We start from the raw sequence: 14,706 nt of genomic DNA on the forward strand, positions 1-14,706 counted from the left end.
TAGGGAAGGCGCTCTAACCCCCTAATCATCTTGGTTGCCCTCCTCTGGCTGCGGGCACACGGGCAGGAAAATGCGGGGGGGAAGCATGGCTGTTTGCCCGGGGCTAAAAAACGCATGGTTGCGCGAGCAGACCTACCGTGGAGGTCCCGTGGTAGAGGGGAGGTGCCGATCACTTCACAGTCCTGCAGCGCGGCAAAGAAGCGGGGTGCGGGGCAAACGGGATTGGGGTTTTTAAAAAACTCAAATGTGCGCATGCTCCCTTGGGTGCTTGTGCGCATCCGTGGAGACTTTGAAAAAAACAAACCCTTTTTGCGAGGGGACATGGGCGGGCGCAAGAACTACCACCAGAAACACGATCAGACGCCCGCCCTTGCCCCGCGGTTTCAGGAAACTAGTATCTCTGAGGTACTAGTTTTTTACCGCGCATCTTCCGCAGGAAGCCTTGGGTTCGCCACGGGAGCTCGACACTTCCCAGATGTGGCAGTGAGATTGCGCCCAGAAAATCCGCCTATCTTCCGTCCCTCTAGCGTGCCTAATGCTCCATGTGACCGCAGCCTCTGTACTTTTTCCAGCTCTGCAATGTCCTCTTAGAGATACAATGACCAGAACTGTACGCAGTATTCCAAATGAGACTGCAACATCGATCTATACAGGGACATTATAATACTGGCCATTTTATTTTCAGTCCATTTCTTCTCTAGGATGTCCTTTTTGAGAGACGGTGACAGGAACTCTAAAAGAAGGCAACGTCCTCGCCTTCCTCCTTCACTCTTTGCTCTCTGAAAATTGTGCTGGTTTCAGGTTGGTGGACCCAAAGGAAGAAACTGGGGAACCAAATGAGAGTCTTCAGACAGGAGGGGGGAATGAGAAAAACGCTACCCCACCTTCTGTCAGAGGAGCTGCTGTTGTGCAGACAGAATGGCGCTATGGGATCCAGTCCCTAGTTTTATACACCTCAGTTCTTCCAAGGCAAGACAGCGTGGTCAGTAGGCTTTAAATTGTTTTTGGTATCTCTACAAACACCAGGTTTCTACCAGCTGCAGCAGAGCCATGGAAATGCTTGTGTAAGGACATTTTTTGGCATACAGAGCCCTTGCTGCTTTGTCTTAAAAATATTTACAATAGGCGGGAAAATGACAGAAAATAAAACACCCTGCCGCTGTAAAGCAGGATGACAACATGGGGAGAAAGGGGAGAGATGTTTAACTTGGAAGAGCAGTGTGTTGGTATAAGCGGGTTGTGTGCAATCACACAAGCTGTCCTGGCTGGGGTCCTGCCCAGCCATGCTGGGGTTTTATTGCTGAAGGGACAGTGCTGACGTCTCCCTGGCAAGCGCGCGAGAACAGCAAAATGTCCTTTTCTCTTCACACAGTTTTTTCTCAAATACTTCTTTCTGCACAAAGGCAGGGTAAAACATGAATAGACGGGTGGGACCAATTTAGAAGTGTCCTTACTGTGTTCAGCCTAAATGCATCTTTCGGCTTCAGGGTCAAGTGGAGGGAGAGGTAGGGGGCATACTTCTTCGCCTTTAAAGCAGAAGCTGGCAGTTCACAAGGCAGATGGGCCGCCATCTTGTGAGACCATCACAAACCTCTCAGAGCAGGTTTACACCTTCACAAATGAGGGGTTGTTTAATGAATGTCCATGGGACACATTTTTTTTTTGAAAAAGGCAGACAAAAGAGAAGTGCTGCCTTGAGTTGTTGGTACACACAACCTTGAGTTGTTGGTACACACAACCAATGTTCCCTCTAAGCTGGGGAGGTATTTAAAAAATAAAACTCACAGCACTTGAGTTGTTGGTACACACAAGTTCCAATGTTCCCTCTAAGCTGTGGAGTCTTGTGAGCAAAAATTCTACTATGCGAGCTACTGGCATTAAAGTTGTGAGCGAGCGATTTGGCTGCTGCATAAATTAGTTTGCTCTGGAGCCCTCCTTCCTGAGTGAAGACAAAAATGTGTGAGCTGGAGGCTAAAAAACTGTGAGCTAGCTCACACTAACTCAGCTTAGAGGGAACACTGCACACAACTATCACGTAAAGTGTGATGGAATTAAACTGGTTTATGTGAGAGATGTGCTCATATCTATACAGTTTATCAGTTGTTATGATTATGCATACCAGGAGCCTGCCAGCTGTGGTATCAGGAGCATGCACTGCCTGATACATGCGGTTGCCCTGTTGTCTGATGGGGGCAATACATGGATATTGTCCCCTCATATGACTTCTGTACATGCTACATTGAACCCAGATCACTAATGTACATGTTCAGTTCTGAACAACACATACTGACAGGTTATGTATTTGTACCCTGAGAGAATATCTGCTTCTTTGAAACCAAACTTTTGTCCCTCCCATGAAATACACTAGGCTTGAATGCACAGATTTGAACATGAGCTGGATTTTTACCTTGCTTAAAATATCAATTTAACTACTTTTATTTCCTCATTTCATGAGACTTTCCAGGTCAAGCCTCAATTTATGCTAACTGTGCATGCATGCACACATGCAGGGGTCATTTCATAGAAAAAGAGGTGCAGGAGCTCATTAGCATAACTCATTAGCACAACTTATTTGCATATGTCACACCCCCTGATATCACCGGAAGTGTGTCAGAAGGCAACACCCACTGCTCAGGCTCCACTGGACTGTTTTCGATTGCTAGCTATTGGGGTGGGTGGGCGGGAAACGTGCAGATCTGTCCTCGCAGAGGAGGGAGAGCTTGTGCCTGAATAAAGCCTGGTCTTAAAGGTGCCACTGGACTGCTTTGGACCGGGGGCCGGGGGGAGCTATGCAACTTACCTGGTTGCTTCTTGCTGTGACTGAGGGCTGGTGGGAGCAGTGGGTGGGGCTTGTTGCATGTGCCCGCCCCCCTGGGCTCTTTACTGCCAGAGCTCCGCTCCTGTGCGCTCCTGCAGGAAATGACCCCTGTATGTATGTATGTATTGGATTTATAACTCACCCTCCCCCCCACATAGCAGGGTGGGTAACAACAATAAATTAGGTTAAAAACCTTTAACAAATATCTAAAACAATGCTAAAACATACAGTAATCGAATAAGATGGCACTTAAAGAGAGCACAATAGAGCCTAATTTCCTGATGGGGTGGGGTGGGGGGAGGAAGATGCAAGGGAAAGGGAAAATGAAAAAGTCAGCCTAATTAGAGAGTGTTGCTGTCCTCAGCCATAGGCCTAGTGGAACATCTCCATTTTACAGGGCCGAAGGAACTATATCAACTCCCTCAAGGCTGGGCTCTAGCTCGGTAGAGAGTTCCACCAGGCCGAAGCCAGGGCCAAAAAAGCCCTGGCTCTGGTTGAGGACAGCCAAACACTCTTTGGGCCAGGGATCACCAGTAGATTTTTGTCAGATGAGCATTAGTTTTCAAGAAAGTGTGGTGTAGTAATTAGAGTTGTACTAGAACTCGACTGTGCAACTGAACAACAACAACAAGGATCTGGGAGACCCAGGTGTGACTCCCGTCTCTGTCATGGAAGCTTGCTGGGTGACTTTGGGCCAGTCACTCACTAAACTACCTCACAGACGTGATGTGAGGATAAAATGGAGGAGGACAGAAGGATACTCTGTGTCACTTTGGGTCCACGTGGGGGAGAAAAATCGGGTATAAATATCTAAATAAGATAAAATATAAAGTTAAGAAGCAAGACACTGGGAAGATGCAGGCAGCCATTTACCAAGTGGTAAATTACCAGAGACTTCATGTTATCACTCAGTTGTCTGTATCATTCTATAGGAGAATTTTACCATTCTCATTTCTAAGAACAGTAAAATTCTCTTTATCACTTGGCAGGGTGATCCTGTCTCATGTAGGATTCTTAGTCTTAAACACTTGTAAAGGGTGAAAATGCTAAAAATCCAAAGGGGGGGGGGAGTAAAGACTTACTATAAACTGTCCAGTTTGTAAATGTTGAGCCACTAGCAGAGCAATCCTAAGCAGAGTTGCACCCTTCTAAGGAACAGTGTAACTCTGCCTACAATTGCAGTGCAACTGTTCCTTCAGGGAAACATTAAAAGCCAGGGTTGCCAGGTCCCCTCTGGCCACCAGCGTGTGTGAGGGGTAGGCCTGCCAGCTCCAGGTTGGGAAACTCTTGGGGGTGGAGCCTGGAGAGGACAGGGACCTTAGTGGGGTACAATGCTGTAAAGCCCACCCTCCAAAGCCTCCATTTTCTCCAGGGGAACTGATCTCTGTCATCTGGAGAGGACCTGTAACTCCTGGGGATCCCCAGGTCCCACCTGCAGGAGGCTAGCATAACTCCTAAAAGCTGTGAATGCAGTTATTCAGAATCCAAAAGCACAAGATAAACATTATGGGTATGGTTGTACTAAAAAAAAACCCCATGCATTACAGAAGAATTTTGAACTGTCCTTTAAATACATTGTTTTAAGCTTGAGTCTCCTCCGTTTTCAGAAGTCAATTTCCATATGATCTTGAGGCCTGGAAGAGAAAAGGAAAGGACTTGGTTGAAGAAAAGGCAGGAAAGTATTATAGAAAAAGGCAAAGAACACCCACACGAGGAGGGGGGAGAGGTTGAGATAGAGAAGGAGACTGGATGGAAAGGGTGAGGGAACAGAGGAGTCAGAAGAATTCTTATTTTAATTCCTCACAACATAATCACTACAAGAAGAGTTACCTTGCCTGTTTGGGTACCTATTTAGTCCACCAGAGGTTTTCAAAGCACTCACAACTGAAGCAAATCAATAATTAATTCAACAATAAAATAACCTTAAAATAAAACTGATTAGTCCTCCTTCCAAAAAACTCAGCAAATTGACACACAAAGTCAGGAGCAGAACATTATATCTTCCAAACTCCTGAAGACACAGCACAGTGTTTGCCAGTCCTTTACAAATTTGCACAGATTAGGCCATCTGAAAAAACTGAGTTCTATAGACTGAGAATTCTAACAGGAAGGTGCCGCCACAGCTAAGGCCCTGTTCCTTGTAGTCACCAGCCTTTCTTCTGAGGTATCTGGAACAAGGCTCAATACCTTAATACACAGACCTCTTAGAGGAGGAGATGATCTGGATCCAGGCTGTTTAGAGGTTTAAAAGTCTGCACCAGCATTGTAAATGAGTCATCAAAATTAAGTGGCGATCATCAGAGCTGATCTTCTGAAACACTGGCATAAAGCCTTCCATGCAATTAAATCTGGCAGACAGTCATGCCATCACATTCTAGAGCAGCAGAAATTTCTGGGCAGTTTCCAAGAGTAGTCACGTTAGGGCTGTGTACTCTGGCTTGGGAAATTCCTGGAGACTTGGGAATAGGACTTCAGAAGGAACATTTGTTTCTTCTGGATTCTTCAGTGTACTCATTGGTTTTCCCTAGTCTGCCAGAGATGCCAGCTTGGTTTTCCCTAGTCTGCCAGGGATGCCATCCTCCAGGTAGGACCTGGGGATCCCCCAAAGCTGCAGCTCATCTCCAAACTACAGAGATCAGTTTCCTTGGAGAAAATGGTTGGTCTGGAAGATGGATTCTGTGGCATTGTACCCCACTGAGGTCTCTGTCCATTTCCAAACCTCCATTCCCAAACCTCTGTCTATTCCCAAACCTCCAGGAGTCTCCCAACCTGGATCTGTCAGCCCTACCCCCCCATCTCCCCACCAGTGGCGAGGGGGGGGGCTGGCACCCCTCAAGCCTGCCCTTCTGAAGCGGCCATTTTTTACAGGGGAACTGATCTCCATAGTCCGGAGATGAGTAGTACTTCAAGGACAATTCCAGCCCCTACCTGGGGGATGGCAACTCTATCACATGTAGAGTCCATTGATCTAATGAACTTGGCACTCCCTAGGTTATGGACAGTAAATCTGTAGGCTGAGAACTACTTCAGTGAGAGAATAGTGTTTAATGTCCTGCAAGGTTCACTTAGGAGCTGCAGTGGCTCAAGTGGTTAAGACGCTGAACTGCAGGCTGTGGAAGGTCAGTAGTTCAGCAGTTCGAGACCCGGGTGCTGCATGATGGAGTGAGCTCCCGTCTCTAGTTCCAGCTCCTGCCAACCTAGCAGTTCGAAAGCAAGAAATTGCAAGTAGATAAATAGGTACCACTTCGGTGGGAAGATAACAGCGTTCTGTGCGCCTTGGTGTTTAGTCATGCCGGCCACATGACCACGGAAACATCTTCGGACAGCGCTGGCTCTTTGGCTTTGAAATGGAGATGAGCACCGCAACCCTAGAGTCGGATTCGACTGGCTTCGAGCAAGGGAACCTTTACCTTTACCTAAGGTTCACTTAAACTAGCAGCATGTCTGAATATGAAAGGTTTTAAGGTTCATTTCACACATTCATTTTGACTTTGGTTCTTATTGGCCCCTGCCACACGGCAGGGGAAAAGGCGCTTGAAGGCGCAGCTTTTAAAAGCCGCGCCAACGTTGACACGGCGCGGCGGGATCCCACGGATCCCCCGGCCGCGCCGCCTTTTCTCCCCGGCGCGATCAAACGCCGGGGAGAAAACACGCCCTAACCGGGGGCCGGCCGAACTGCGCATGTCCGAGCATGCGCAGTTCGGCTCCGGCCCGGGGTTGTGCCGGCGCAAAGGACGCGGCGCGATCAAACGCCTGCTTGCTACCCAAGGTAGGTGGTTCATTTTGCGGCGGTTCTTCCCGGGTTTGGGCCAGTTTGGGTGCGGAAGCAGGACGCTTCCCAGATGTGGTGGTGTGATCGCGCCGGTTTGACCTGGCCCCGAACTGGCCCGCTCCCGGACCAAATCGCCGCGTGTGAACGGGACCATTCCCTTGTATCCCTCTTTCAGGATTCCAAAAATCCCCAATAAAAACAGTTGCCAGCATTCCCCCCCCCCCTGGAAGGACTCCAATAGGTGCAGGCACCAGGATGGTTCCTCTGCCCCCACTCCTTTCTCTCACATGCTACACAGGAGGCATGCCAGAAAAAAACCTGGCGTGTGCAGAGATCACACCGGTTCCGGCATCTAGCCTGCCTCAGAGGTTGCAGCGCTTGCACAAGCCCAGACCTCTGACTGAAGCCATGACTCTGTTGAACCACAGTGACTGCTGGAAGGTGCTGTTTGGTTTTATTAGTGCTGACCTCTTTGATGCATTGTGTGCCAATCAGACTTCATCTGGTTAATGATACAGGCCTCCACTCAAATCATATTCCCAGTTTTCCTGCCTTTACATACTTTCAATAAGTAATCTGCCTACAGGAAAGTTTTCATTATGGAGGAATATGAGGGGCAATGAAGGGTGTTCTTTTTCTCCACCCCCACCCCCTCGTTTAAAGCATAGCTTTGCACATTTGGGATATGCCATTTCCTTGTGCATAGCCCGCAAGCTGCTCCTTCCTTTCTTTAATGGATTCCTTCTCCTCTCAAAATGGATCACTACTGTACATTAGAATTTTATTTTCTACTTAGAGCCTATTGATTCAGCTGGGCTCTTGCTAGGACCACAAGCTTTATAATGAGGTAGTAAATTCTGATTTTGTACTCAGTTGATAATTAATGTCAGCAGCAGTTTGAGATGCAAGTACATCTTTCCCCTTCAAGTTACAAACCATGGGTTATAAGTCAACTTGCTTTATGCTGGGCATGTTTCTGGAAGGCGTACAAGCCTCTGCTAAGAGCGGCATGACGTTACTCCGTGGAGTTTTATTTGCTTGCTTGCAGAGTTCCAAATCAATAGAGTGACGCTAGCCGTCTTACTAGTGGTACTAAACTAGTGCAGAGTTTTTTTATTACAAAATCCAGGCATAAGGAAATGTAGGCAAAATGTAACTTCGATCAACTATTCTGCACCAAGCAGCTTGCTTTAAAGTGATTTATGGAACCAACTGTGCATTGCAAAACTCATATTGTCTGCTGAATGGAAGGAACATATAATCACATACATGAAAGCTCTTGAATAAAATGTGTGGGCCTGTGGTCCAGTGCAAAGCGTATTGCATTTGCGGACTTAGGTGTGAATCTCAGGACAGCCATGAACTTAACGGGTTCCCAATGAGGAAGATCAGAACAGTATTATGCCACTGCCAAAGCTAGAACTTGACTCCCCCTTGCAAGAAAATGGTAGAGAAGCAAACAAGAGCTGAACTGAAAGGGAAAGACATGATTGTCACCATACGAAATCCAGATTTGTGTGGCAAGAGCTATAGTGTGTGTGTAGGTGGAAAACATCCGGATTCATCATGTATCATTATATGAAAGAACGGTCACGTGAAAATGCTCCTATATCCACAAAAGCGTCTCAGTGTCAGTTATATGATACTTCCCGTGGGCACTGCCACTCTATTCCGGTGACTGATTATATTTGGAGAAAGAAATGGAGATAATGCAGATTACCTCATCTATGAACCAGTTGCTCTGTTTAAAGGACTTACATGCGAAAACTCGATAAGATCAGTTTAGTCCCTGCATTATTGAAGCCATTGCCTGAAATTCTAACGATAACCAAAACGAAGACAAAGTTTGGCTGAATTCACTAGTCCCAAATAAACGAAAAGTTTATTTAGCCTTCAACAACACACAGGAGTGTGTTCTTGGCCAGCACAACTTGCTTCATCACTGGGCTTGCATACTCCTTCCTTCCCTCCCTCCCTCCTCTTCCTCCCTACCATGCCAAGACTGAATCTTCAGCTAACTGCAGACTTCTGCAACATGCAAAAGTAGATGCCTTGACAAACTGAAGTTTTCACCCAGGATGCAGTACCCTCATTAGCCTGCAAAGAACTTCTATCACCAGTAACCAAGATTCTTAACATCTGTTCAGGTGGATAGCTATGTTGGTCTGAAGTAGCAGCAAAACAAAGTTTGAATCCAGTGGCACCATTAAGACCAGCAAAGTTTTATTCACGGTATAAGCTTTCGTGGGCTATCTGAAGAACTGTATACACTGTATCTGAAGAAGTGTGCATGCACACAAAAACTTATACCTTGAATAAAACTTTGTTGGTCTTAAAGGTGCCACTAGACTCAAACGTTGTTCATCAGTTTGTTAAGACAGCCATATGCAGGTATGAGAAATTGCAGTTGGTTGAAGACTTCAGTCTTTAATCTCAGTTCTGCTGCCCTTTGTGCAAAAGGACTAAAAGGAGCCTTTGTTTTAAATGGAGGGATTATATTCTGTCAGGTTCAGTAAATACAAAAATATGGGACATAACCTAGATCGAGTTTATCCCAACCAAAACATCAAAATCCACAGAATGAGAACCACTTAATTCATTTGTTGTCATGATCTATGAAAAGCCCTTTAAGATGCTGATACGCTGTTGTTTCCATTAGGCCTATTTCTCAGGGTCTAAGTACCTGTTACAGTCTGCATGATCAAATGTGTACTGCAAGTTCAGTGCTGGGGACTTAATCCGAGGCTCAAATGGGAGAGGGCCTTGTCATGGTGTCAAAGTGCTGGAGCTCTCTTTCATCCGTCCCGCTCTGTTGCTGTCTCCCACCAGCCCATGAAGGCTTTTTTTGTTTCATGTAGCATTCTATCAATGATCCCTCCTTCCTAACCAATATTTAATTACTGTTTTTATGTTTTGCCCCCTTAGAGCGAATTCAGTCCAAATTTCTCAGAGCAGTTCTTCAGGTCCCGAGGTGTGTATCGAATACACTGATCCGTCTAGAGACAGGTGCTATATCAATGGAAGCCAAAATTACTTTAGCTTCACTCCAGTATTGGCTTAAACTAAATTTCCATCCTCAGGGACTAACCCACTTGTTACTCTCAGACAACTTTCAATCCAAATGGTTGAGAGCAGTTCATAATAAATTATATGATCTTGGTTTTGAGTATGCGTTGGGATGTAGCAAAATCAGCCCTAAAACAGAGAATGATGGACATGGAGAGACAGACAGATCTTGGTAGATGTCCTAAGTTTAGAGCCCCAGATTCTGTCAAATATCGCTTGCAACCCATGTCCTATTTATCACAGCTTGATACTCACAAGTTTAGGAAAACCTTCACATTAGCCAGATATGAGGCATTCCCCTCCGCGATGCTTGAGGGCAGATTCAAAAGGATCTCTACTGAATATAGACTTTGTCGATGCGGCTCAGGAGAGATAGGAACTATTGAGCACATGATGCTCAGATGTAACTGGTATAACAAGATCCGTGACAAATATATTACTCCTCTTATAACAGATATGGTGGGGCAATCAGGTGCTGAGCAGTGTAACCGATTGTTAATTGATGGGAACCCGACAATTACTGAAACTGTGGCAAAATTTTGGGTAGCATGCTACTGCATCCAAAATACACGATCAAATATATAATAGTTGCCTAATAGTCTCTGTTTTATGTTCTTCTTTTACTTTATTACGCTCAACCGTATTTTTACGGAGTTTTATTTTACTGTCCTAAATTCAGTTATATGAATGTTATGAATGTTATATTTAAGCATGTGTGTTCTATGGCTTGTTGCTGTAATAAATGCCTGACTGACTGATAACTGTTTTTATGTTTTCCATGCATTTCAGCTCCATTCTAATTGCTGTAATGTGTGTATTTGGGGGGGAGGTAATTTTAATGGTTTTAAAATACAGCTTTATCATTTATTTAAAAATTTTATCTGCCTTGCAAGGAAAGAAAGGCAGAATACAAATGTAAATAAAAATAACAAAATAATGGTGTGTAAAGAGAAGGAGCTTTAGCCTTTCCTCCCCCACTTTCCCCCCAAAACTGAAACGGCCCAACAGGGCTGTTCTTTGCTCTGTTGGGGGCTCTAAGTCTACTGATGGTACTCCTCAGTTCCCCAATAGGTCAAATACTACCAAGGGCTATTTCAGGTGGGAAAATGGAGGAGGGAGGCTTAAGCTGGCTCTCTTTGTATGTCATGGTTTGAATCCAAATCAGACCATACACACCTAGGACTGAATTTCCCAGCATTGAACTCACCATACACATTTGATCATGAAGCTCTAGGAAGGATATGCGGGAAATGCAGACATGTACCCCAGAATCTGATGGTGACTGGTGATAACTTTTGACGTTGATATTAAAGACAAACCTGGTGAATATGTAAATGTATATGAAATGAGAAAATAAATGGGTGGTACCAAGCATCCATCAAGTGAAGGAGCACTTTGGATGAGCACCACTATTAGCAACAACTTTGATGAGCCATCAGGCATGTGCTCCTGAGGCTATACTAATGTCATCAGTTGAAGAGGGTGGAGATGGGCAAGATACCAATGGGGTCCAATAGGACCTTGCTTGTGGGGAAAAAAGGCTTAAAATGCATAGCATCATGAGGTGATTGCCACAGTGAGGGATGTGAGAACACAGAAGACGTCGACAAACTCAGTGCATAATATGACCTCAATGATATCTAGGGAAGATTGTGTGATTGTGCACCCATTGTCAGTATAATATTGCCATTTGGGATTTTATTACACAGACTGATGTAGAAATTTCATAAAAGTACTTGAAGTACACATTCTTGTCACATCAAATTTCACCCTTTTAAGTGTGATTCTTTCCCATGATTCTTCATAACATGTCCTGCGCAATCACAATCTTAATCACTGAGCCTGTAAAGGGGAGCGAGGGTAGGGATCCTCATGCCAGGAACAGAAATGCTTTGCAATTTTTCTCTCCACTGTTTTTACTACTTAGTTTTTGTCTCTTTTTTACTGTTCTTTCTGTCCAGTAGCAAAAATACCAGCATAATTACCAGAAAGAATGAGTGTATTGCCTATGAAAGCTCAAAATTTACAACCATAAATTACAACATGTGACAGAAACCTTCTTTAATTTATGTCCCTCTTGTAACTTGAAGGGAAGATAAGCTAGATAAAACAAACTTATTCACTTCACTGTCTTAGGGGGGAAATGTACAGGTGTATCTGCTTAGATTTTTTTTTTAAAAGGACTGTTAGGATTGGTTCTCATTTCCTGTGCTGCTGGAAGGAAAAGCAGTGATACTGTTGAGGCCTGCTCTTATGGAGATGTCAACATTTGAATAGTGTCTGACTCTAGTATGTACTACAGTTTCTACTTAGGGTCAGTGCTAGCTCAAGTCACAATTCCTGACCCTCATCATGTAGCCTGTGTGGAGAAAGAATGTTGTCTCTTCTAGCATTTTCCTCCCACCCCTAGCTCCTTTCAGAGTAAAACACACCAAATATATAAAGGGGAAAGGGGAAATCAGGGGGAAATCAACCAGCTCCCTGAGACAGGCTGGGCAACTGTGTCATCCTCTTTGAGGATTTACCAGAGAATTAATTTCCTCTTGGATTCCCACATCCTAGGAAGGTACTTGCACAGCCTTACTGAGTTTTGGGATCTGGGTTTGGATTTTTTGCACTGTGTTCCCAGGAGTCAAGGAAATGGGTCCATTCTCACAAACTGAGATTAAGGGTTAGATTGAAACAATAATCCACCCAAGAGTACCACTGCTTTGTACTGTTTGCACTTCACTCTCGTTATTAACCAGGTCAAATTCATCACACTGAACATTGGAGTTAAGGGAAACCTTTCTTCCTACAGTTAGGGCAAGAATTGCATTCGCCATCTCCTTGAAAGGTGTACAAAACACAGAAGTGGGTACGGGGATGGAGGGGGGAAACGGAAGAAAACCCACAGGAGGCATTATTTCCATAGGAAAAAAATATTTTATTTTTTTAAAAGAACAAATTCAGTTGAAACAGATGCGGAATGTGAATTTTCATAGATTTCATTTTCTGGGAGGGGCTAACTGCAATGGAGAACAAAAAGCAGATTTCAAATCTATGACAGTCTAGTTTAAAAAAAAAGAGAGAGAAAATTATTGGTAACTCAAGCATAATACTGTGTTACTTACAAACTGGACAAAGGAATTCTTAAATAAATATTCATGGTACACAATTACAGCACAAATATGCAGCAATTTGGCAACCTTTTTTTATACCATATCTTTTTTTTTTCCTGGATACAGTGCAAAGGGGAATGACACTGCCTTTAAACAAGCTGTAGCTAAATACATAGCAAAAGTCAGATTTTATACAAAACATCTTGCTTAGACTTTATAAAAAACCAATGTTGCTCTATATACACAATCTGGTTAAGAAAAGATGTTTTTTCTTGTATTCCATGTGTATTTTTATTTTATATTTACTTTAAAAAGGTGAATAAGGCTACTGTAACACCCCAAATCCATATACAGTAAATCTGAACTTATTTACAGCATCTTCACTCTTTAGACAGGATGGTGCAAATTCCAAAAAGTTAAGTGATCAAGGGGTAACACAAAGCAAGGCATTTACAGTAACTTCTCAAAGCTGAACCAACACACCAACCAAAGGAACAGTTGGTAAGATTGTCATTATTCTGCACGAGACACAACACAGATACATGGGGCTCTTTTTTCTCCCCCCCCCCCTCGGTTGGTTGTAGGGTGCTCTTTCCCCCATTGATTTGTCCAGTTCTCCTATCCCCCATCCCAAGGACCAGTTTAGTATATAATCAGAATATAACCAACCATCTAAACATACTGTTGATTTAAAAACAAAACAAAACTAGGCCCATCATTTCCCCCCTCCCCAAAACAAAATCTTAATGACTTACAAGGAAAAAAAAATCTTGCATGGATGGATTCACAGAGAGGAAGGCTTTAAGGAAAGAACTACATCTGTATTGTAGTTAGTTACCATGGTAACCTCCCACAGAACCCTGCTTCCTTCGCACCCTTCCTCTCCCCCTCTCCCTTTTTTGGACCAACATTTTCAGGTTCAGAAAATACAGAGAGTAATCATTTCTATGACAGTACATTTTTGCACGTGCTCAGTGGAGGTTTGAGAACCTTAAAACGCTGTAGTTACATGTTCTTTCCAGTCCAGAAAGTGAAGCGTTACTATGGTAACAGGACTATGTGAAAAGACATCTATTTTGCATAGCACATAAATAAGTAGATTCCCCCCCCCTTTCCCCCAGGGTGTAGAGGTTGGAGGGAGGACAACTACCATCCTTCAAGCAGAAACTTTACACTGGAACTCTCCTATTTGTGACTAGCTGGAATATTCCATCCCATAAGGCAAGGGGGGGGGAAGAGAACACAAAACACTGGGGGGCGGGGCGGAACCCTACCAGAATTATCTTGTTGTTGTTAAAATGTATGCTGCACTTACATTGACTTTGTGGTATTTTGGGGCTTGTATTTCCTAGTCTACTGTTATGAAAGACAGCTTTAGAGGGCTTTGTTATTTTTGTATTTCCTCTCAGTATTGTTCTTTTCGGAGTGAAGCTATTTCTTTCCCAGAAGTAGTTGCCCAAATTGTTTTGCTCTAATGCTGACTATTTTAAGATTTAATTTCACTGCCGCGGATGAATTTCACATCTTCTGGTATAGATTCTGTGCAATCTCTCTCTCTCTTTCTATATATATATATATTAGTAATAAAAACAAAATCTGCTACTTTATATCCCTTGGGTTCTATACACCTATTATAAATAAGACATACCTTCCTAAAAACCCTACCCCCTGCTCTTGTGTCTTGAATGTATTGCATTTTTTATGGACCGTAAGCAGTTTACCATATGTGCTTTAATTCTGAAAGAGAACACCCCCAGGAACTGCCGTGTCCACTACGGCATCACTTTGCAAATGCACTGCTGGAAACTAGAAATGTAAAAAAAAAGGCTTGAATGGAGGAAAAATAAAATCCTGATCAATTTTTTAAAAAGAGATGTGGATTTCCTTTCTTTTTTTCAGCAATGGAATTATAGCCCTCTTGACAGTTTAAGCTTGTAATTTTTTCCCCC

Source organism: Gekko japonicus, unplaced genomic scaffold, assembly GCF_001447785.1.
Source record: "Gekko japonicus isolate JY-2015 unplaced genomic scaffold, Gekko_japonicus_V1.1 scaffold813, whole genome shotgun sequence".
Lineage (NCBI taxonomy): Eukaryota > Metazoa > Chordata > Lepidosauria > Squamata > Gekkonidae > Gekko > Gekko japonicus.